At 38.6% G+C, this 25,408-nt stretch overlaps 1 pseudogene; it reads right to left on the minus strand.

Annotated features, from left to right (window-relative positions):
• Positions 1-5,483: 5,483 nt before the first annotated feature.
• On the minus strand, positions 5,484-6,165 carry LOC101527190 (PRELI domain containing protein 3B-like; annotated as a pseudogene).
• Between the last annotated feature and the right edge of the window lie 19,243 nt (positions 6,166-25,408).

Genomic DNA, 25,408 nt, shown 5'->3' on the forward strand with positions numbered 1-25,408 from the left:
AATAAATAAATCTTTTAAAAAAAAACTAATTCCCAAACCTTGGAAAAGATTTTTGTTATTATTATTTTTTTAAAGATGTATTTTTTTTTTTTATTGCAAAGTCAAATATACAGAGGAGGAGAGACAGAGAGGAAGATCTTCTGTCAGATGATTCACTCCTCTAGTGGCCACAATGGCTGGAGCTGCTCCCATCGGAAGCCAGGAGCCTGGAACCTCCTCTGGTCTCCCATGTGGATGCAGGATCCCAAGGCTTTGGGCTGTCCTCAACTGCTTTCCCAGGCCACAAGCAGGGAGCTTGATGGGAAGCGAGGCCTTGGGGATTGGAACTGGTACCCATATGGAATCCCTACATATGCAAGGTTAGGACTTTAGCCACTAGACTACTGCGCCTGGTCCTTTGTCATTATTATTTTGATTATGCACATTTATGGTGTAAAAGCATGATGAATCAATACATGTATTCAGTATATGATAATTGAGTTAGGTTATCATTCCCATGTAAATATTTTTTTATTTGCAAGAATTATAAATATGGAGAATCAAAGAACTTGAAAACTGACTGTTTTGGTTAAAAGTGAAGCAGAAAGGAGGGAGGAAGTGAAGGAAAAGCAAAAGAGCAAAAATAATCAGAAAAGGTAAGAGAAAGCAATGCATCTATTGTGCAGTAAAACCATACTTTAAATATAATCTCTGGGAACACCTCAGACAAAGTTTCTTTTGGGATCTCCCAAATCAAACTGCCAGACTCAGAACCCTAACCATGAAAAGATTGAGGGCAGAACAAGTCAATCAACCACCTCAGCTATATGTTGGCAGTGAAAAACTGGGCAAACGGAGACTCTAAGATGTACTATGTCAATCAGTGGATTCTTCAATGACCTCATCGTGCTCAGAGTGGCAAGACTGGCAGCGATTCATTAACGTTGAACTATGAAAACCACTTGAACAAGGATCTCAGAGCATGCCCCACATCTGGGACCTGGGGTGGATGGGATACTGGGTGGGGCTTCTCCCTTAATATCCCCCTCTACCTCTGATATATGAAGGAAACAATATGGAAATAATAGTCTTACCCACTTTCCTGTAGCCCTTGACCCTTTTTACCCTAATTAACTATGTAAAGATTGTAAAAAATATAATAAAAGTTGGAAAAAGTAAAAAAAAATAAATATAATCAGTCATATGTGGTAATGTGTTATAAATATACATTTGCTTTGGCATGTAATCATAAATGCAATTTATTAGACTATTTGGTGTCTAAATTTAATTAGAAAATATTCAGATCATGTGTATAATTATATGTATTAAGTTAACAATAGCTTTTCTTTTTAAAAATTATTTCCTTTTACTTTATTTAAGAGGGGGAGTGGGGTAGGGTAGAGAGAAAAAGAGAGAGAGAGAGAAAATGAGTTTCCATACACTGGTTCAATCCCTGAAAGCCTACAACTGTTGGGCCTGAGCCATGCTGAAGCTGGGAGCCCAGTCCAAGTCTCCCTTGAGGGTGTCAAGTACCTTACTGTTAAACCGTCACCCGCTGCCTCCCTGGGTACAATAGTAAGAAGCTGAAACTGAGAGCAAATCCAGGACTTGAATCCAGGTGTTCTAATGTGGAATGTGGACATCCTTGCCAGTGGCTCAACTATCAGACCTAACAGTCTTATCAGTAATAGCTTTTAGATATTTATGGAATTAGTAAAAATGTAATTATAAAGATACATCTTTATAATGTGCTATTTGAATATATGAGAATAAGTAAACACCCTGCATTTTTTTCTTCTTTTTAAAAAAATTGTTGTTTGAAAGGCAGAGTTCAGAGAGAAGGAGTGACATGGAGAGAATGAGAGAGAGAGAGAGATTCTCTTGGCTGACTCCCCAAATGACCACAGTGGCTGGAACTGAGCTGATCTGAAGCCAGGAGCTTCTTAGGAGTCCCCCTTGTAAATGTAGGGACCCAAGGACTTGGGTCATCTCTTGCTTCTTTGCCAGATATATTAACAAGGAGTTGGATCAAAAGTGGAGCACCTGGGACTTAAAAGTTCCCGTTTGGGATGCTGCAGTGGGAGTTGAGCTATTATGCCATGGCACTGGCCTCCAAATGGTTCTTCTTTCTAATCTTCTCTCCATTGTTTAGTTAAATTAAGTAAGTTGAGCATTCTGTATTGTCCAACACATAGTACATGCCTTGTAAACATTGACTGTTATGTTTTAAATTAGCCAGTCAGGGCCAATCTCTAACCCACAAGGTTATTTGTAATCTAGTTTGTACATTTAGAGTTGATGCCTTCATCTTCAGTGTTTTCTTCTTATTTTGCCTGACTCCCTAGTGCAATTTTTCTTAAGCAGTTTTCTCTTTTGTTATATGTATGTCTCCCCTAAATTTTTTAAAGATTCATTTTTTATTTGTTTGAAAGGCAGAATTACAGTAAGAGGAGGAAAGAAAGAGAGAATCTTCCATCCACTGGTTCCCTCCCGGAATAGCTGTAATGGTTGGGGCTGGGCAGGAGCCAGGAACTTCTTCCAGGTCTCCTACATGGGCTTGGGAGATCAAGAATTTGGGCCTAAGGGTTTTCATTTATAATAAAAAATGCAAAAGTTGACAAAAAAGCAAGATCAAGATGGAGCTAAATAAGCTTTGGTGCATTATGCTATGGGATACTGTACAGCAACTGAAACGAATGCAATAGTACACCCATATATTATGAAATAGAAAGGCCTTATTATTAACTAACGTTTCCTAAACTTTAAAACTTTTAATAATATTATTTCACTTTTCTACTAACAGGTTCATCTCTAGTCTCTTCTGTTTCTTAAGAGTCCTGAAGTCCTTTCTACACTAGAGCCACAATCTTTTTTACATTTTATTATTATTATTATCATCTTACGATACAATTCCATAGGCTCCTGGCATTTCCCTTATCCCCTCTCCAATTCCCCCTCCCACCTAGTTCCTCTTTATTATTACTAAAATATAGTTCTTCATACACAGTCATATGTCCATCATTGCGGGCATGGACAATGGCAGAGAGTCCAGCCACAATCTTAATTCCAGCCTAAAAACCATGTGCTGAAGTTCTAATCTGTTTTTTCTTCCTTCTCTGCTACTTTATGATAATTCTCCTGGAGATGTGACTTTGCATCCATCATGCCTTTGGTTCACAGTTTTTTTTAAAGCAGTTCCAGTCTTACAGTCTAGTTTTCCATCATTTTATTAGTATTTAAACCAGTTTTGTATGTTCTCTCATTATTGATTTGAGTTACAGTCAGGCTAGGTTTGTAGGATTGTTCTCAATGCTCCAGTCTTACTCCTAGAATTACAGGGATGAGTACCACAGTGGAGGGCACTAGGAATGGAGTTGGAGCCCTTGGCTTCTGTTCTCCATCCACCATTCATTAGCAGAGATGCTGACAGGTGAATCTGTCTCCTTGGGTTCTGCTGCTTCCTGGAGGTGGACAAAGTGAAATCTACTTTGTCAGCCTCCCCAGGTTACCAGATGGAACAAATGATCTGAGTATAATGGTGTTTAGGGAACTATAAAGAATAATAAAGTTGTAAGATTTAATAGCCAAAAGAAATACAGACCAGGGTAGGCCTCCTCAAAGAATCACATCTCAAGCTGTAACAGTCACCTTGTACAAAGTACTTCATTTAACTACCTCATGAAATATTTCTCTCTTTTTAAAGGCTTGTTCATTTTTATTTGGAAGGCATATTTACGGAGTGAGAATCACACACACACATACACACACACACACACACACACACACACAGAGAATCTTCCATTATTGGTATACTCCCTAAATGGCCACAACAGTTGGAACTGGGCACATCTAAAGCCAGCGGCCTAGAGCTTCTTCCAGGTCTCCCTTGTGGGTGCAGGAGCCCAAGGACTCAGGCCGTGTTTACTGCTTTCCCAGGCACATTAGCAGGGAGCTAGTTTGGAAGTGGAGCATCCAGGATTCAACAAATACCTATATTGGATTCTGGTACCACACCCAGAGACTTAGCTTGCGGTGGCACAAAGCCAGTCCCATATTTCTGTTTTCTTTTTTTTTTTTTTTTTTTTTTTGGTAAATATCTTCTCTTCCCATCAAAATTATAGTGTAAGATGTGATTTTTCCCCTTGTTTGTATTCCCAGCCTATAAGACAATCCCTTTCATAGTCCTCTATATAAGGAGTACTCAAATGAATAGGGAAGTTGTCATCAGCATAAACATAAACATTCTCCTTTAATTTTCAAAGTATATACCCCAGTTTGGACTATAAACTATAAATAACTGTAGATTCTGATGATGATAAAAAAAAAGACTCTTTCATGCAAGTTTTCTCTGGATTCTTATTTTTCTCTCTCCCTTCCTTTTTCTGTGTTAAAGTTTGATGTTCATTTTTGAAAGCAAAATGAAACCATTGATCAGTAATTCTTTCCTATGGGAATGTAAATTTATAGTTTTTATTTAAAGTCCAGCAGTAAGTTTGGATAAGATAATCATCTCTGGAAAAACTGCAAAATATTGCTGTTTTCCTGTTGTTTCAGCTGATAAAAGACAAGAACAGAAGATAATTGGCATAAAGATGACCCAGAACAGATTTGACATTCTTTAAGCAACCTGAGCTAACCTTTTGGATCTGGAGGTAAGAACAGTATCAAGTCAGCAGGTGACATGATGAAATAACAATATGGTCTTCTGGTATTTTTAAGCATCATTATAGTAAGTTGCTTAAGGAGGACATATTTTCAGATAGCAATTACTGTTGGTGTCAAAGAGATTAAGAAATTACATTTTTATGTAGTCCCCAAGCAGTCAATTAAGATGTGAGCCACCAAAACAGTTTTAGGATTTAGGTTCTTATTTTGAGTTTTAACAACACAACAGGAGAAATTTCCTTTAAAATAAGCAGGCCCTTTTGACCATAAGCACAGTATATGAAAATTCTCATCTTGGTAGTGATGCAAATCATCTAATCTTCTTCATGCAGAAGTCGAACTGTGACTCCGGCACGTGTTTCAGCACAAGCACCTATGGGTAAAACATTGTTTATCTACATTGTTATGAAGAACATTTATGGCAAACAGTTAGAGGAGTTCTTCCCTTCACCCCCGCCCCACCACACATACCAAGAGATTTCCAATTATCTGTGGACACTAACTAATTGTCCTACAATTTAATTCTGATCTCACATGAATTGGAGTTAGTGCAGACCCCATAGGTTTAGGGCTCAGTCCCACAAAATTTGCCTTTCTTCAGAAGCCAATTGCAAGTCTCAGGTTGTGACTGTCCAGCTGACTAATCAGTTGTAAATGAACCCTTCTTGCTATCCCCTTGATTTGGAAGGCCTGCATCTTCACATTTTATCAAAAGTCACAAAGTCTTACTCCAGTTTGTTAAAAAAAAAAAATCTACCTAAAATGTAGGTGTACTTATAAAATAACAAATAAATATATTGGCCTGGAGAGTTGGAGATCTGCTGGAGAATACAGATCCATTATTTTTTAGTGAATGAAGCTTTCAACACTGGTGCCCTTTTCTCCCTCTCGCTAATACTGCCAGTTCTTCAGTTTCAGCATTTAATTGTGGATCACCCACTCCGTTGTTCTCAGCTCTTACTAGCAGTCTAAGACATTGTACTTGCCAGCAGTCCTTTCGGGTAACTGCTGAGGCTGACTCCTTTCACAATGTTTATGGCTTCTTGAGTTAGATCAGTTTTTTCTGGGTCCTGAGCGTGTGGTTTGTACATAAGCCTCTTATCTGCTGAAACCATATATGGAAATGAAATATTGGCAGAGTTGAGTTCCATAGTTCTTTTTACAGGATCAACCACAGAATGCTTTTGCACATACATTTTGGTTCTTGCTGCACTGATGGGAAACTTCACAATGGAAGGCAGGCCCTACTTGATGCTGAGGAGAGTGTGGCTATTGAGCTTCCCCTAGAGACTATGTGGGTATCCATCGTGTCCACACTGACCACACTTGAGTTCATTGGATTTGGGTATTTCTGCATTGCAGCTGTTATAACGATTTTCAGTGGGTGGCCAAGGACTTGTTATAAGGTTCAGATCTTCAGATCTTCATAGTGTTGGCAGCCTGTGTGTGATGTCAGGAGAGCACCTGGGGACAAGCAGGCAGAGAGGCATCACCTGTTCTGTCATAGCCCCAGTGCTCCATCTAGTCACAGCAAGAACAATTTTTTCATAATCACCAAACTTTAGTTTTGATTGAATTGACACAAATGACTTCATTTTGGTTCTAACAACTTCCACATTCCATTGGCTGTGCATGAGCCTTAATTTCCCACTCACAGAATATTTTTTCTGCTTTTTCCATTCCCTCAAACTTAACTTTTTAGAAAAAGATTTATTTTATTTTTTTATTGGAAAGGCAGAAATATACAGAGAGAAGGAGACAAAGAGAGATAGATTGTCCACTGGTTCACTCCTTACATGGCTGAAACAGGCAGACCTGAACCAATTGAAAACCAGGAGCCAAGTGCTTGTTCCTGGTCTCCCACATGGGTTCAGAGTTCCAAGGCTTTGGGCCAGCTTCCATTATTTTCCCAGGCCACAAGCAGGGAGCTGGACGGAAAGTGGAGCAGCTGGGATACGAACCAGCATCCATGTGGGATCCTACCAGATGTAAGACGAGGATTTAGCCACTAAGCTATTACATTGGTCCCAAATTCAACTTTTCTTTTCCATACACTGTCTTCTACCTCTTAAAAGACTTCTTAGAAAATTATGAAAAGTTTTGACTGAGGCCTTTGGGTTTTTTTGTGCTCTCTTCACATTTTTAAGCAAAATATTTTTTGTTTGAAAGGCAGAGTTATATACAGAGAAATGAGACAGAGAGAGTTCTATCTGCTGGTTACTCCCATATGATTATGTCAACAGAGCTGTACCAGACCAAAGCCAAGAACTTCAATTGGGTCTCCCACGTAAGTGGTAGCATTCCAAGGACTTGGGTCTTTTTCTTTGCATTCCCAAGCCATTAACAGAGAGCTGGGTTGAAACTGGAGTAACTGGGATTTGAACTGATTCCCGTATGGTATGCCAATCTCAAAGGTGGTGGTTCTACTCACTGTGTCGCAATGCTGGTCCTATCTTTCTAAACTTTTCACCAAGAAGGCATAAGTAGACAGATCACTCTTTGTTTTCTTGGGATCACCTCTAGCCATCCTGACTGTGGTACTCATTCATCCAGGCAGCAAAGAGCATGCAACACGTTTCAGTGTTCCTCGGCCTCTCTCAAGCTGTTCTGTGAAAACCCAAGTTGTTTTCTCCTCTAGTCTAATTGTCTTGATGAGCCAATTGAATACAAGTCATGCGGATGGAGCTGTTCTTTGGCAATGTCAGTCTGTGTGGGATATATTAAATGACCAGAGGAAGCAGAATAGCTTTCTGCCTCCCTTCACCGTTGACATGATTACAGGGCATGTTGAAACCCAAGTGCATTTATTAGCTATGACTGGAAGGTAAGCAAGTTCAAGAGGTGTGCCAGTGTAGGAAATCCCATCCTAAAAAAGAAGTGGATGTCTTCCGTGTGTGCTTGGGAATCTCTAGCCTTGACTGTGCTCGTGATCAGCTTGGTGGTAGTATTGGAGTCTTACCTGAGAGTGCTTTCAACTAAGGTACCTAAAGGATTGCTCTCAATGGAGGAAGGGTTGTGTGGCCTCCTAATTGGAGAGTTAGGTTGGGCTGGCTGGGTTCTGTATGCTCTGTTTAGAGAGTGAAAGCCCTTTACCCTCAAAACCTGTGTATATTTATATAATAATGTGGTCGTGAAGGTGTGCTTTGGAATTCAGATATTACTTTGCTGCTAGACATTGCTGGGGGAATCATTAGAATACTTTCACTTGGGGCAGTGAAGGAAGCCCCATCCACTAAAGTGGAGAGAGCAGAAAGAGCAAAAGGAGGAGGTCCTTATAGAGGGAGACAGAAACTGGACCTCACAATGCCCCGGTTGGTCTTAGGATTGCCTGGTTATGTACTGCAGCCTCAACTGCATGGATTAAAAGGCTAATGATGGATTGGCAAGATGTTGTGCCAGTGGTTGAAAGAATAATTTCTAAGCAAACGTTTCTTTGGGTATAGATATAGCTTCAAGCTTCCTTATAGGTTTTTAAGTGTTTTATTTATTATTATTTCCGTAATACAGGTTTTTTTGGAAAAATTAATTTCTTTTTATTTGGTAAGGCAGATCTACAGAGAGAAGTTGAGACAGGGAGAAAGATCTTCCATCCCTTGGTTCACTCCCCAAGTGACCACAATGACCAGACCTGAGCAGATCTGAAGCCAGGAGTTGGGAGTTTTTCTGGATCTGCTATACAGGTGCAGGGTCCCAAGGCTTTGGGCAATCCTGTGCTGCTTTCCCAGGTCACAAGCATGCAGCTGGAAGGGAAGTAGAGCAGCTGGAACATGAACTGGCACCCACATGGGATTTCGGCATGTGCAAGGCAATGTTTAGCTGCTGAGCCATGGCGCTGAGCCTCATGGTACAGTTTTGTAGATATAGGGATTTCTCCCTCCCCGTTCTCCTCCTGCTATTTTCCCCTGCATTATCATAGTAGTACAGTCCTTTAATAGCACAAGTTTAACTTTCTGCTATTTAAGACTTTTGTGGCATTGTATGTGTAGGCAAAGGTAGGATATATAGTATCATACTGCTAAGGTATATTTAACTATTTTACTTTGAAAGTACTTTTATTCAGGAGGAGAGAGACATACTGCAACATATTTTTATATCCTGGTGTGCTAGTCTCCATTATACAGTTCATCTATGAGAATATATGTATATATTTGAGTACCTATATATCTATTTATTTTGTGCTTTTCATGAAGAATGTCTTATAAAAGAGATAACACATGGTATTTGTCCTTTGGGGATTGAGTTTTTTCACTAAGCATAATGATCTGTTGGGACCATTTTGTTGCAAGCAGTAGGTTTTCATTATTTTTTTATGGCTGTGTAGTATTTCATAGGGTAGAAGTACCACAGTTTCTTTATTCAGTCATTAGTTGATGGGCATCTGGATTGTTTCCATGTCTTCATTATTGTGGATTGTGCTGTTATAAATATAGGATTGCTTTCTTGTATGTGGATTTCATTTCATTTTAATATATTCCCTGGAGCGGGACAGCTGGGTCATATGGTAGATCAATTCTCAGTTGCCTGAGTATTCTCCAAATTGACTTCCATAGTGATTGCATTGCTACCAGCAGTGGAGCAGCGTACCTTTCCCCTCATATCTTTGCCAGCAGTTGTTGTTAGTTGATTTACATGTGTAGGCCATTCTCAGTGAAGTCAGGTGGATCCCCGAATTTGCATTTCCCTAATTGCTAGGGAACCTGAGCATTTTTTCATGTTTGTTAGCCATTTGAATATGTTCTTCACAGTAGAGCACTGAAACAAACAGGGGATGCTGGAGAGTGGGAACTGTAGGACTGGATAGGGTGCACATCCATGAAGTAGTCTGGATTATGAATAAGTTTCTTTTGTTGTCTCTCCTTTGGCCAACATTTTTGTACCTGCCATAAACTCATGATTCTCAGAAGTGGTCTTCTGAAGAGGAAACTCAAGCACATCTGAGAACTTGTTAGAAATGCCCAATCCTGAGCCCCTATCTATATCTTAACAAATCCTCCAGGTTATTCTGTCTTGTGTTAGGGGTTGAGAACCACTGCCTGAGGCAAGGACCAAAGTGATCAACTTTAGAACTGAAGCACTTTTAGAAATCATATGATGTACATATGTACATACATTATGATGTCCTTAATAGGAGGAAACTGGGGCAGGGCGAGGCAGAACTACAACTAGAATTCATGTTTGGCTCTCTACTCTGAATATACAGCACCATGTACTCTAACACTTTAATTACTCATAGTCACCTTACCAGTAATGTCAGATCATATTCCAATTTTAAATATGAGGAAATCCAAATACCAGAATTCTTCAATGAGTCCACAAGTGGAACTGGAATTAAAACTAAGGGCTCCTAAATTCCCTATCCGAGGACCTCCACCCAGCCTTCAGGTAATGTGATATAGCCAACAGGTGGGTTAAATTGCATTCCGTTCCTTATTAGCATCCAAAATTAATACTGGCCGGCACAGACAAATCATCCCAGGAAACATGCGATTCGTAGAAATTCAGTCTGCCATTAATGCCAAAGACTTACAGAGTGCTCTTTTTTGTTTTAGGAAGCTAGTATTCTTGAGACACCCTCTATGGACACATTGTGGGTTTCAGCATCCCAACAAACTGACATCCCTGTGTTAACAGTTCTTTAGGAGGCCTGTAATCCGTTGTTCTGTGTCCTCAGGTCTGCCCCGTGCATTCCTGTCATTAAATCACTTTGAAAGCCTTGGCCCTGGCTTATCATTTTTTCCACTCTTAGGCTAAGGCTATTTGTAGTTTCTCCACCTGTCACCATACATGTTAGGCTGCAAAGGCCAAGTGCAGGTTCATTAATAGCATACTACCAGCTCAAGCTCTTTTAGAATACCATGCTTTGTTTCCTTCATGTATCTGAGGTAAAGGGGGATTTTAAGGGAGAAGCCCCACCCACAAACAATGTGGAAATAATAATTGTACCCACTTTCCTGTAGCCCTTCAACCTTTTTACCCTAATTAATTATGTAAAGATTGTCAAAATATAATTAAAAATTAAAAAAAGAATACCAAGCTTCCTTTGAACGTTCCACTTTAGGGACTCTGAGTTTTTATGACTTTTCCATTGTGTGGCCTTCATTGACTTGGATAATACACACTTATTTGCTTATAAAAATTTCGTTATGTAGTTTCATAGACTCAGAGATTTCCCTTTCCACCCTTTCTCTTCTACCCCTCACCCACACATTGATTGCCCCCTAAATACTTGCCGTTATGTATCTCTTAAGTGAGATTTTTTTGAGCTTAAGTGATTCCCATTTTTAAATGAGAAATCTTTGATAATTTACTAACTGCATAATATGTTTGTCATTAAAGAATTCATTATATTTGTCCAAGCAATTAAAATGTCCAAGCAAACTCTAATAGAAGAAGTATCTATGAAAAGGAAACAGAAAATGAGAGGAAACCTTATTTGCAGCTTATGGTGCAAAATAGATTATAAATGCAATAATTAAAATGAAAAATTGGAAAGACTGGGTACAGAAAGGAAATGGGATATGCCATAGATCTAAATATAAAACACAGAACTGTAAAATTCATAGAAGATAAAATAATAGGAAATTTAGATAATCTTGAGTTCAATAATTAGTTTTTAGATTGAAGACTAAATGTTCAGTCTATTAAAGACAAAAAATAATTTGGTTTTTATCAAAATTTAAAGCCTCTTGTTGGATGAAAGATAGCATTAAGAAATGAAAAGACATTCTATAGACCAGAAGAAATAAAGGACTGGTTTCCAAAATGTACAAAATATAAGTGAGCAGAAAATCTGAACACACACCTTAAGGGAATACATAGTTGATAAACAATCATATGAAAAGATATTATTAGAATGGCTAACATACAAAATACATAACAAAATACTAATGACTAACATTCAAATCATTGACAACATTAAATTGTGGTGAGAATGTGGGCCCAGGAGCATTTATTCAAAATGGTACAATCACAATGGAAGACAGTTTGTCAATTTGCTACGAAACTCCCTGCCTGGCCAGGTGATTTGACAGCAGCACTCCTTGTGGTATTTATTCAAGGGCTTCAAAGAGTTATGCCCATACAAATATCTACACAAGAACATATATGGCAGTTTTATTAGTTGTTTTCTGAAGTTAGAGGTATCCAAGATATCTTTCTATAAAGGAATAAATTGTTGTACTTGCATGTAATCAAATATACTTATTCAGTGTTGAAAAAGAAAATAGCTATCAAGTTATGAAAAGATATTGATGGAGTTAAAATACATATTATTAAGTAAAAGAAGTCAACTAAAAATGCCTAATAGTAGATGATTCTGATTTCATGAAATTCTGGAAAAGACAAAATTGTGGAGACTGCAAAAGCTTGTCAGTGGCCAGGGTGTAGGAAAGGATGAATAGGAGGAGTGCAGAGGATTTGGGGCAGTGAATCTACTCTGTCCAACCTCCGAGAACTCTGTAACATATGATGAACTCTATTGGAAACTATAGACTTCAGTTAATGATACATTAATGTGGGACCGTCAGTAATAACAGATGTACTCTATTAATGCAGGAAGTTGCTAATAGGGAAACTTGGAAAGGGCCCATAATGAGAGTGGTACAAAGGAACTTTGTTAGATTTTCTTGTCATCCTAAAACTGCTAAATAATTAGAGTAATAAACTTTAAGAAATGCATATAAGTGAGTTTTCATAATTTTACACCTCCACAAGTTCTCCAAAAATATTAGTGGAATGCTTTAAAGGAGTCTGACACTCTTGTTTTGCACATGGGTGTTGCACATTTGAGCTGGTCACTGGGTTAAAGATGAAGTCCTATTCAGTGGGTATAGTTTCATTTTTGGAAGGAAGCATTTCAGAGAAGGAAGATGGTAATGAATATCCAACAGTGTGAATGCACAAGATGTGACTGAACTGCCCATTTAAAAATGGATATGATGGTCAATTTGTTAGGAGTATTGTGACACAGTATTTAAAAAAAAAAAAGAAGACCACTAATGCTAGATAATTGGAAGTCAGTATTTCTGTAGAATTTTATTTTTATTGTAAAGGCATATTTACAGAGAGAAAGCTCTTTCATCTTCTGGTTCACTCCCCAAGTGGCCGCTATGGCTAGAATTGAGCCGTTCTGAAGCCAGGAGCTAGGAGCTTCTTCTGGGTCTTCCATGTGGGTGCAGGACCCCAAGGCTTTGGGCCATTGTCCACTGCTTTCCCAGGCCACAAGCAGGGAACTGGATTGGGAAGTAGAGCATCAGGGACACAAACCAGCACCCATACAGATGCCAGAGCATGCAAGTTGAGGATTTAGCTACTGGAACAGTGTGCTGGGCCCTAAAACAACCTTCTATTCTTTGAATTAATCCTATGATATGTTCTCCTTTGTACGTATTATTATGTTTGATTTGCTGCAGTTTATCTTAGGATTTTTGAAACTAGTTTACAAAAGATATGTTTTTCATTTCTTGTAATGACTGATTTGAATATAAAATAACAATAACCCTACAAAATGAGTTGAAAAGGTACAGTTTTCTGCAAGAGTTTATATAGAATTGGTGTTTTTGATAGACTTCACCAGTTTGCCCATCTGCATCTAGATTTCTTCTTTGTGACATGTTTTTTTTTTAAAGATTTATTTATTTTTCTTGGAAAGGCAAATTTACAAAGAGAAGTAGAGACACAGAGAGATCTTCTGCCTACTGATTCACTCCCCAAGTGGCCACTACAGCCAGAGCCAAGCCAATCTGAAGCCAGAAACTTCTGGGTCTTCCAGGTGGGTGCAGAGTCGACTTTGGGCTATCATCAGCTGCTCTCCCAGACCACAAGCAGGGAGCTGGATGTAAAAAGGAGTAGCCAGGACTTTAACCGGTATCCATATAGAATCCTAGCATATGCAAGGCCAGGACTTTAGCCACTAGGCTACCATGCCTGGCCCTGTAAAAATGATCTTAAATTGATTTAAGATATTGAAAAGTCTTAATCAGGCCTTTCAGGACATATGATTCTCCCCCAAAGACATTGATATCTTTCAGTACATTTGCCCATTTTATCTGAGTTGCCAGATTTTTGAAATATACTGTTTCATAATTTGCTTGATCATCCTTCCTTATTTATAGAAACTAGCATTCAGGAAACCAATGAGAAAATACAAATTAAGTGGTTACTGCTATTGATATGTGTAACAAAGTCCTTTGTCTCTGACTCAGAAGTCATGTCTTTTGCTAGCATCTCTGAGATGGTAGGTTAATAATTTGCAAATGAATTAAACATTTTCCTCACTTTAATTCTTGGTCCTTTACTTTTGACTTTATTGTGACCTTAAATATTAATTACACTTATTTTAGATAATATCTAGTTGAGTCTCACTTCTTTGTCTAGTCTGATCATTTCTGCCTGCTAAGTGGGAAGTTAAGACCATTTATATGTAATGTGATTAATATGATTAGGTTTAAGGCTGTCATCTTCATTGTTTTCTATTTCTTCCATCCCATTTTTTTTTACTCACTTTTAATATATTCTGCTGAAGCAATTGAATTTCTTGAATTATTCCAATTAACCTCTTCCATTGGTGTTTCATGTCTAATTCATCACTTTATTATTTTAAAGATTTATTTATTTTTATTTGAAAGCAGATTTTATAGAAAGAAAAGGAGAGATAGAAGGTCTTCTATCCACTGGTTCACTCCCCAAATGACCAATGGCACAAGTTGAGCTGATCTGAAGCCATGAGCTAGGACCTTCTTCCTGGTGTCCATGCAGATGCAGGACCCCAAGGACCTGAGCCATCCCGCTGTTTTTCCAGGCTGTAAGTGGAGAGCTGGACTGGAAGTGCAGCACTGGACATGAACCAACACTCATATGGGGTGCTGGTGCCACAGGGTAGAGGATTACCCTGCTCCACCATGACTCAACCTCCAGTTTATTTTAGTGGTTGCTTTAAAGCTTGTTGTACAAAGGTTTTTCAAAATGTAATGTAAAGTTCATATATTGAAAAAGGACTATGCACAGATTTGAAAGTTTTTTTGTCAAAATGAGTTTATACTTATTATAATATGTCTGAACAGGATATAATTTGAGACAGTAATAAGGATAAGACATCAATTAGAAAAGCATTATCAATCCAGCTAAAATTGGAGCAAGGAGACAGATCAAATTTGTTAATAAATAATTGATAGTTTATGAAAAATTTGCTGAGACAGGACCCCCCAAAATCAGCACTTTACAAATGGGTAGATGATGTTAAAGAGGAAGCCTAGTATTCTTGTTTGTGCCCTAATTGAAGGAGACTGATGTTTAGCAGCAGGAACAATAGCAAATATTATGTACAACTCAATTGGTAGTCACATGCTTTAGTTTCCCATATGTGATATGACATTGTTATTTTTCTAGCTTGTTCATTGCTTTTAAAAAGATTTCAATAAAAAAAAGAAAAAATATTTACTCATATTGTAATCTTTCTATAGATTTTAAATTCTTTATGTAGATCCAATTTTCTATCTGGCATTCTGCTTGAAGAACTTAATTCTTGTCAGAGATTCAGTTATTTATTTGAAAGGCAGAAAGAGAGAGGGAAAATGAATCTTCCCCCAACTGTTTCATTCACCAGATGAGGCCTGTGAGGGCCAAAGCCAGGAGCCTGGAACTTCATCCAAGTCCTTTATGGGTGGCAGGGATCCAAGTACTTGGGCCATCTTCTGGTGCTTTGTCAAACACATTTGCAGGGAGCTGGGTTACCACCTAACGCCAGTAAGACTGGCCCACATGAATAAAAGCACCAACAACACTTGCTGGCGAGGTTGCGGGGAAAAGGGAACCCTACTCCACTGCTGGTGGAGCTGCAGGCTGGTACAGCCTCTATGGAAATCAGTATGGAGAATATTCAAACAACTCAAATTCAACATACCGTATGATCCAGCAATAGCACTCCTAGGAATATATCCAGAACACTTGTTTTATGAGAAACCAACATGCACTCCTATGTTCATAGCAGCACAATCAGTAATTGCAAAAACATGGAAGCAACCAAAATGCCCATCAACAGAGGATTGGATAAGAAAGCTATGGTTCATCTACTCCATGGAATGCTACTCAGCTATTAAAAAAAACAAAATGCAGTTCTTTGTGGCCAAATGGGCCAAACTGGAAACCATAATGCTAAGGGAAATGAGCCAATCCCAAAAGGTTAAATACCACATGTTTGCCTTAATTTAAGATGATATGATGTTATGTATAACATGTTATGTTTTGAATGTTATATGTTGTGTATAAACTAAAATTGAAGTGTAGGTGAGGTGGTCACAGAAGGTGGCTGGGAACTCGCATTTATCTTTAACATATTGGTTATTCATTACTATGTCAATTAATTCCATAATGATGTAAATTTTTGCTGATGGTATGTTGGAGCTTTCAATTGACTGGGATGATACTCTGCTGGCTCTGTCTTCAGACCAGAGAGGGTATACCTAAGAAGCCGTTGAACTTGACTGGACAATAAGATGTTGGACTCTATGTTTGGTATACGCTTGCAATGGGGGAATCTCAACTGAACTTGAGCTGTGGTTATGCAACAAGGTGGAGGAATCCACCATGGTGGGAGGGTTTGGGGAGGGGTGGGGAGAACCCAAGTATCTATGTAACTGTGTCACATAATACAATGTAATTAATGAAGTTAAATAATAAATAATTAAAAAAAAATTCTTTGGAGAAAAAAAAAAAAAAAGTAGAGCAGCCAGCTGTGAACCAGTGCTCTGAGGTAGAATGCCAGTATTACAAGTGGTAATTTATGTGGCTGCACAACATTGTCCCTTCAAGGACTCAGTTAATACTTTTTGTTAGTGGTGAATTCCTTTAGCTTTTATATGCCTAGGAAAATATCTACCTTTACTTTGAAAGATGTTTTGGCTGAGTACAGAATTTTAAGTTTATAAAGTTTTTCAATACTTGAAGGTGGTATTGCACTGCCTCTTGGCTTGCACTGGTTCTAGTGAGAAATCTGTTGGAATCGCAATCTGTTTATAACCAGTGGATTTTTTTTTCTTTGTGTATATCTCATTCGCTCACCCAATTTCTTAAGGTTGAAATGTGATCCATTGTTTGCATGCTCATAGCTCCTACTTGTACTTTTGCCTTCTGGGTATTTCTTCCTTATTTCTTGCTTACCTGTGCATTTATGAAAATGTTTACAAATATTTCCTCAGTATTTTAATTTACTTATTTTGTTGAGCTTCCTTCAGTTCCTAAACTATCAGATAAGTTTTGACATTGCCCAAATGAGACAATGGATGGTGGAAGCATGTGAGAAGACTTCCCATTATCTCATAAATCTCACGGTACAGGTAATTATCTCTTTAAACCAAACCTTTCAACTTCTCAAAGTATTTTCTATTATCTGTAGTGTCAGAGCTATCCTCCCTATAAAACATTGCTGTTCTTCGGTAGTGAACATTTATAAAATTATTTTGCCTATACCATTTCATTTATTTTTTATAGTATTTCTTGTGAAGGTAGAAATTATTTCTATTTTGCAGTTGGGAATCTGAAGCTTAGGGGATAATGTTTCCAAGATCACAAAGATACTAGTGGTAGCTCTGATTTTTTTTAAAAAAAGGATTTATTTTATTTTTAATGCAAAGTCAGATATACAGAGAGAAGGAGAGACAGAGAGGAAGATCTTCCATCAGATGATTCACTTCCCAAGTGACTGTAATGACTGGAACTTTGCCAATCTGAAGCCAGGAGCCAGGAGCTTCCTACAGGTCTCCCACATGGGTGCAGGGTCCCAAGGCTTTGGGCCGTCCTCAACTGCTTTCCCAGGCCACAAGCAGGGAGCTGGATGGGAAGCGGGGTCGCCGGGATTAGAACCAACACCCAAATGGGATCCTGGTGCACTCAAGGTGAGGACTTTAGCTTCCAGGCCACTGCGCCAGACCTAACATTGATTTTTTAATTTAAATTCTTAACACCTGTTCATGTATTTATTAGATTATTTATATATCTGACTATCCAATCTATATTTTTTAATGCTTAAAAACAGACTAGTTAGTATAATTAGAGGTTTTATGATCGATATTGTAGTACAGTGGTAACCTTGTTAAAATGGATTCTGAGTTCCTAAGCTGTGCTGTGTAAAACCTTCCAAATGAAGCTGTAGATCTGCAGATGACAGCATTTGAAGTTATACGGATTCAGTAGGTTTTAGCCAAATAAACAAGGAGTTACAGTGTGAGGGAGAGTGAACTGTGGTTAAAAATGTGCTGAACCAGGTAAGGACAAGATAACAATAGGCACTGATTTTAAAAACAAACAAACAATCAAGCAAACAATAACACTGGTAGGATGGCTGGAACTTGAGGTGACAGAATATTTTGAACCTGAGCCCAGCATGATGACTCAATGGCTAAATATTCACATTGCGTGTGCCAGGATCCCATATGGATTCCTATTCATATCCCAGCTGCTTCGCTTCCCATCCAGCTCCCTGCTTGTGGCCCAGGAAAGCAGTAGAGGACGGCCCAAAATCTTGGGACCCTTCATTCACATGGGAAACATGGAAGAAACTCTTGGCTCCTGGTTCCTGGCTTCAGATCAGTTCAGCTCCAACCACTGCGGCCACTTGAGGGGTACCCTTATCTGTAAATCTGCTTTTCCAAAAATAAATTAAAATAAATCTGTAAAAAGAGAGAAAAAAGACATTTCAACCTATGTTTTTCCTTTTTAACATGTATGGAAATGTAACCAAAAGGTAAGGAGAACTGCCTGGGGTTTCATAATAAACAGGAACATAAATTGAGTCAACCTGGCTCCAAGGCTACAACTGTTGTGTCACTGACATTAGTGACAGTGCTGGGGCTACCCTGTTCATTTCTCAACCTCAGTATCTTCAAGATGAGAGAGTTGAACATCTCCACTAAGATTACTCCAATACTTGCTGCAAGTTATGCCTCCTTAATTTCCCCAATTGGAGAAGAGTAGAAGATGATGAAATGTGTTCTTGTGCTGCTATAGACCTTGACATCTAAAGAGCTTACCCAAGCACAAACTGGTTTACAAAATAAAATGTCGATTGGGAAATGTACCCTGTTCATAGTTATAAGAGCTCTCCACTTCTCAGACTCTATCAAATGAGAAAATTCTATGGCCCTTAATGTGTGGCACCTGTCTTATTTTTGGCTGAGATGCTGCCAGGACAATTGTAGGCGAACTTGGAATGTAGCTTCTTTTCTGTAATAAAAAGACTGAACCAACTAAAACTCATCATCAAATGCTTTTATCATGGTCAAATGGCCCAGGAGAAATTTTAATAGCTCTTTTATAGTGGTCTTTTCTTTCCCCAAAGCCTGACTTGCTCCTATTTAGACCCTGAGACCCATTAGGAAAAGTTAAAAAAGAGATAGTGTGGAATTGATCTTTGGGAGATATGTTTGAAAATGCCTTACCTTGGATAAAGGAAATAAACCTTCCTAGTGATTTTGGAGTTTTCCATAAATCGAGTGCTTCTGTATGAACATTCGTAAAACAAAGAAAGGGAAAGTATGTTACCCAGTACTATATACAAAATAGAGAAAGCAGAAGACTAAAATAAAACAGTAAAGATTCAGGCTTTCTGTTAAACAATAACAACTAAACTTCCAGTGGATTCAGTAGGTCTGTGCATCATAATTACAATTTCAAAATACAGGTAGCTATTTTTAATCCCCACTCATTAGTGTTTGTCCTCCCAGCGGGCTTTGTCCTGCGTAGAACTTCATCTATGCAGTCAGGCTTGAGTAGTGCATTCTCAGTGAACAGTCTCATTCATTCCACTTTTCGCTTTCCCACCAGATCACTCTCCTTGCTGCAGATTTAATGATTGACGATGTCCCTAAGCTCCATTTGCCATCTTTCCTGCACCTTCTCCATCTTCCTAGACAGTTCCTTCTGCTCTGTTGTCTCCAAGCCGTTATACCCAGTCACTAGCCAGATCAGGAACCTAAGAAAAAGGCCAAAGTTCTCTTTTTCTCAATCTTCATAACACATTTTTTCCCCCTAAAAGTTCCCTGTATCCACTTCCTCTGTTTGTTTCCCTACTGGCACTGACCTAGCTCCCTCCTTATTCTTTGCGTATTAGGATTACATTTACAAACAGTCCAATCATGTGTACTTGAGCAGATACTCCAAGTCTGTTTTTGAGTTTTGGGACAAATATGCACTGTTCAGTGTGGCCCACCGTGCTTCTCATGGCTTGCAGTAGCTTCTGTGCCAGTGTTTCTTATTTCATGCTGTAGCCCACTCTGCCACCTCGTATTAGACGTTCAAGCTCAGGGCTCTTTGAGGCCTTCATGCCTTTGCATGGGAGTCTCCTTCTTCCTAAATACCGACCCAGTTTAAGAAGCTGGGAACTCCTATGCTCTCTCGTATCTCAACTCAAACCCCACCTGCTCCGTGAAAAAAAAAAAAAAAAAAGAAGCCTTCCTGTCTCACCTAATCAGACCTGAGTCTTATGTTTCCATACACCCTCATACTTGAATATCCTTCTTGTATAGCTACGAAATGGTAGTTCTAGAGCTCTTAATCTGAGTGAATGTTTCTCTCTTCATTGGCCTGGTAGCTCCTTGCAGGTGAAAACAGTTCACTTTCATCTTTATATCACCAGTACCTGCCATGGTGCTTAGTAGTTAGAGTATCCTTAACAGTATTTACTGAATAGAGAAACGATTCTACAATAATTGATATGCATCTTTAGCACTCCCTTTAAAATTTATAATTGATTTATTTATGTGAGAGGCAGAGAGACAGAGAGACAGTGAAATGGATGAGAAACAGTGCTTCAATCAATCGATTTAACTCTCTCCTCCCCACCCCCATGCCTATAATGGGCTGGGCTGAAAACAAAATCAGAACTAGAAATGCAATCCAGGTTTCCTATGTGGGTGACAAAAATGTGATTACACTACTACCTCTAGGGGTCTGCAGTAGCAAGGAGCTGGAGTCAGAAGCCAGAGTCAGGTAAAAAACCCCAGGTACTCTGATATGGGATATGGACACTGTAACTGGTACCTTAACCATTGGGCTGCCCCTAGCACCGTTTGTCTAAACTGAGACAGATGGGATTTGAGGAAAGTTTTAGTAATTTTCCATTTTAATATGGAAATATCTCTGTTGGAATGGCCCAGAGAGGTGAGTCATTCAGGAATAAGAATTGAACCTACATTCCCCTGTGCATGAGTTTGGAAGAGAATCATTGCATTAAATTAAAAAATTGCATCTGGGGATATTTGATTAATGTACATCAGAATTAGTCAACTAAAATTCGATAGACTGATATTACTGCCTTTGAGATAAACTTTAATTTGACAATTTTTTTAAGTGGCCTTCTGTGTCCCAGGCCTTGTTTTAGATTTGGGAATAATGAGATCTAACATTAAGAAAGCAATTAACACTTGCCTGATAAATATCATGACTTCAACATGTGGTAGATATTATTAGCAATTTCTGATATCCATAATTTAAGTGTTGCTATTCCAAGGAACCATAATACATACCAGTAAGATAAGAGATGTTTTAAAGGAAATAATTCCAGCCTCTATCTTTGCGCCAGGCAAAATTCTGAAATATATGAAAGTCTTCACTCAACTCATTCACTTTCTGCTTCTCTTCTAGCATTGTGTTCTCTCCTTTATCTTCTAACATCCTGCATCCCACCCTCCATTTTTTTTTCAGAAGTTCCTATTAGATCCTTTTACCTGGAACTCAGACTCAGATTTATCAAATCCATCCCAAACATTGCCTTAATAAAACAGTTGGCATAAATGGATGTTGATAAGTGACCAAATCTTACCATGTGTGTCATTTAACCTCTCAATCCCGACATGAGTGTCAGAGTGCTCTCCTGTATACATCCATCTGACAGCAACATTAGAAACCCAGGGGGAACCTAGATGCTCTCACTGCCTTCCTGTACTTCCATCTATTCAGTTACATTATCCTGTTCTTTTCCCATCTAGTTGAGGGTAGATCCTAAAGGACAAAACTAGTAGAAACCTGAAGGTTCATGGTTTCCCAAAATGGACCATATGGAAGGTGGAGTCATGGAGAAGGGAAGGAGTCCAAAGACATTGCTGGAAAATGAACAAAGAATTGAGGCAGATACTGAGATGGAGTGAAAAACCAAGGATGGAGGAACTGGGGAGTTCATATTACAGTCTAGGGGAACTGAGCTACTGAGAGGAGGCTGTCAATAATTGAGTGAGTCCTGCTGCTCAAGTGCTTATTGGGCTGTGATGGGAAGGTCCTTTCCAGAAATAGCCACATTCTAAATTAAGACTTTGCTAGTCCAAGTGGCCCCCAATTAGTTCAATGATTGGAACCTAATTTTTGAGCAGACTTCCAGTATACGTTGTTTCCTGAAATTTCAAGGGATCCATAGCCTCCCTCTCTTTCCCTTCCTGCCACCCTTCTAACTACAAAATGCAATGGTCCAGAAGTCAATCAGCATTGCTGAGTCAGTACTGCCTTTAGTGAACGACCTGCACTGGGACTGGCACCATGGTGTATAGAGTTAAGCCTCCACTTGCAGCGCCTGCATCCCATAAAAGCACTGGTTCATGCCTGGCTGCCCCACTTCTGATCCAGCTCCCTGTTTATAACCTGAGAAAAGAGCAGAAAATGGCCCAAGGCCTTGGGCCTCTGCACGCACATGGAGACCTCAAAAAAGCTCCTGGCTCCTGGCTTCAGATTGACTCAGCTCCATCCGTTGTTTTGTCTGTTTACTTGGGGAGTGAAATAGCTGATGGAAAATATCTTTATCTGTCTCTCCTTCTCTCTGTAACTCTGCTTTTCAAGTAACGATAAAATCAATCTTTAAAAAAAAGCTGCGTGCACTGATTTAGAAAGATACCAAACATAGTGTCACTAGTGTCACATAAAAAATGAAATTGCATAATAGTTTATACAGTATAATTCTATTTTTTTTTTTACAAAAATAATACTTTTATGTGAATGCACATAAAAATTCTGTCATGGTTTACAAGAACCTCTTTAACTTTGGTTGTGTAGAAGATTAGGGAAAAGTACTAGGCTTATAAGTGTGTATTTAAAAAAAAATAGAGTTGAACATCCATAAACACTATTAAATAGTTGTATTTGCATGCTGCTCACCTATACTTTTACACATTTGAAAGAGGCTCTGAACCCAGTGGCAACTCAAGAAGGCCATAAACATCATCACAATAACAAAGAGAATGTGGGTTGATGTGAGCATGAGTGGTGAAAATGTCAAGCATTTCCTGTTGCTCTAAATCTGTTCTTAACAACAATAATAATTGGATTGAATTTTATCTTTTATTATTTTACCCACGCTGTTGTTCTCTGTAAAAAAGATCTAGGTGTCTTAAGCGACAGCTAGTTCAATAGACGCTACTGTAGGCGGACAAAAAAATCCAATGCAGGATTGAATTGCATTAATAGAGGTGATGTTCAGTTGTTGAAATGTTTCGTTCTTTGTGTTGGTAAGAACACAGCTGGAGTAATAAAAGGCATCATATATTATAAACATAAAATGTACCCACTGTAAAAAAACAAATAGTTGGAAATCCTGTGAAAAACGTAGCGGATGTTGCTCTATCTTCCCACTCCTATAACTGTTAGTAATGGTTCTCTGAACAACATGGAATATTTTATTCTGAATACAAACATTTTTACAAGCAAATATTATTTTCTTGTACAAAAGAAATCATTTTTGCAATAAGCTTTTCATTTCTAAATTGCAGCCATTCAAAGAGATGTTCCATAGCTTTCTTAGCCACTCCTTTACCCATGGGCACATGTCTGTATCTGTATAGTAGTTTAAAAAATCTAAATTTCTGGGTCAAAGGACTATCATTACAACTGTTAATAAGTAATAACCATTTATTTATGAATATGTTACATGAGAATCACATTTTAGAAATTCTGCTTCAGGGCCCAGCACGGTAGCTTAATAGCTAAAGTCCTCACCTTGTACACTCCAGGATCCCACATGGGCATCAGCTCTAATCCTGGTTACCCCGCTTCCCATCTAGCTCCCTGCTTGTGGCCTGGAAAAGTAGCCTTGGGACCCTGCACCCACGTGGGAGACATGGAAGGGCCTCTGGGCTTCAGATAGGCTCAACTTCGGTCATTGCAGCCACTTGGGGAGTGAATCAGCGGACAGAAGATATTCCCCTCTGTCTCTCCTCCTCTCTGTATATCTCACTTTCCAATAAAAATGAATAAATCTTTAAAAAAATGCTGATATAGTAGTATGTCCAGAAATAATTAGGAAGAAAATACTACGCAGCTGTTAATTGTATGGATTTTGGAATTATCTGCCTCATATTTGAACCGTATGATGTTGTTTTGTCATCTCTTCGTATCTGAACTCCCTTATTTGAGATATTTGTAAGAAATAGCATTCTTCCCTCCACAGTGATTGTGCAGATTAAATGAGATAATTTAGGTAACATGATTATCGCTGTGTTGGCTACATATTAAGAGGTCTTAATAGGTGGTGAGCAATCTGGAAAACAGATTGTCTTAAAATGTTTAAATCACAGTAGACATCTCTGGAGCTCCAGAAGACAAAAGGAGCTACTGATAGGCAGAAGTTATAACACTTCTTCTAAAACCAAGATGGCCTCAGGGTCTAAAATTATTCAGTTTGGTGGGATTTGCTTAAGAAAAGAGGATAAAAAATTATAAACTCTATATTTGCTGCAGTCTAGGCAAGGGCCATGCGAGTGTCTGAAACTTGAGCTTTAGTAAATTCAGATCAATGTTTTGTGAGACAATGAACCCCTGATGCAAAGTTATATTCTATTTTTTGTAAAGCCATCTGTCATGGCCATAACACCCATGACAGATGTCTGAAAAGAATAATAATAAACATTTTTTAAGGAAAATTTAATTATAGTCTTTACTATGTAACATTTAATAGTTCTTAAATTTCTGAGTTACCCTGAAATTATTCATATATAACAAAACACCTTAAATATGTATTTTTTTTTAAAGAGTTGTTTATTTTTATTGGAAAGTCAGATTTACAGAGAGGAGGGGAGACAGAAAGATCTTCCATCCACTGGTTTACTCCCCAAGTGGCCACAATGGCTGAAACAGCTGATCTGAAACCAGGAGCCAGGAGCTTCTTCCAGGTTTCCCATGAGGGTACAGGGTCCCAGGGCTTTGGGCCATCCTCAACTGCTTTCTCAGGCCACAAGCAGGGAACTGGATGGGAAGCGGGGCGACCTGGATTAGAACTGGTGCCCATATGGGATCCTGACACATGCAAAGCAAGGACTGTAGCCACTAGGCTACAGTGCCGGGCCCTAAAATATGTTTTTTTTTTTTTTTTTAAAGGAGAGCAAGTAATTTACAACAGGAATCATTATTCCTTAAATAATCAATAGTTCTAAAGACTAAAGTTTCTTTGAGGAATGAGAAATGGGCCAAAATAATGCAGTGGCAGACTGGAAAGGGAGTTTAGAGGCCCCGAGGAAAGATGAAAAGAAGCCTGAATATAGGTAAAGTAGAAGGAAGGCTGCTAGAGGTCAGCAGTCAAGGATGGGTCATCTCTGACATGGAGGGGTCTCATAGACAGGCAAGAATACTTCAGAAACATGGAGAGATTCTGACTTTTTATATCTGACTTTCCAATATAAATACATAAATAAATAAATAAATAAACAAACAAATGAATCTTAAAAACAACAGCCCTGGGTTCAAGTTCTGAGTTTTACTAACTTTTCAGTTGCAATGCTGATGTTGGGCAAGTTAA

The sequence above is a fragment of the Ochotona princeps genome, chromosome 10 (genome assembly GCF_030435755.1).
Source record: "Ochotona princeps isolate mOchPri1 chromosome 10, mOchPri1.hap1, whole genome shotgun sequence".
NCBI lineage: Eukaryota > Metazoa > Chordata > Mammalia > Lagomorpha > Ochotonidae > Ochotona > Ochotona princeps.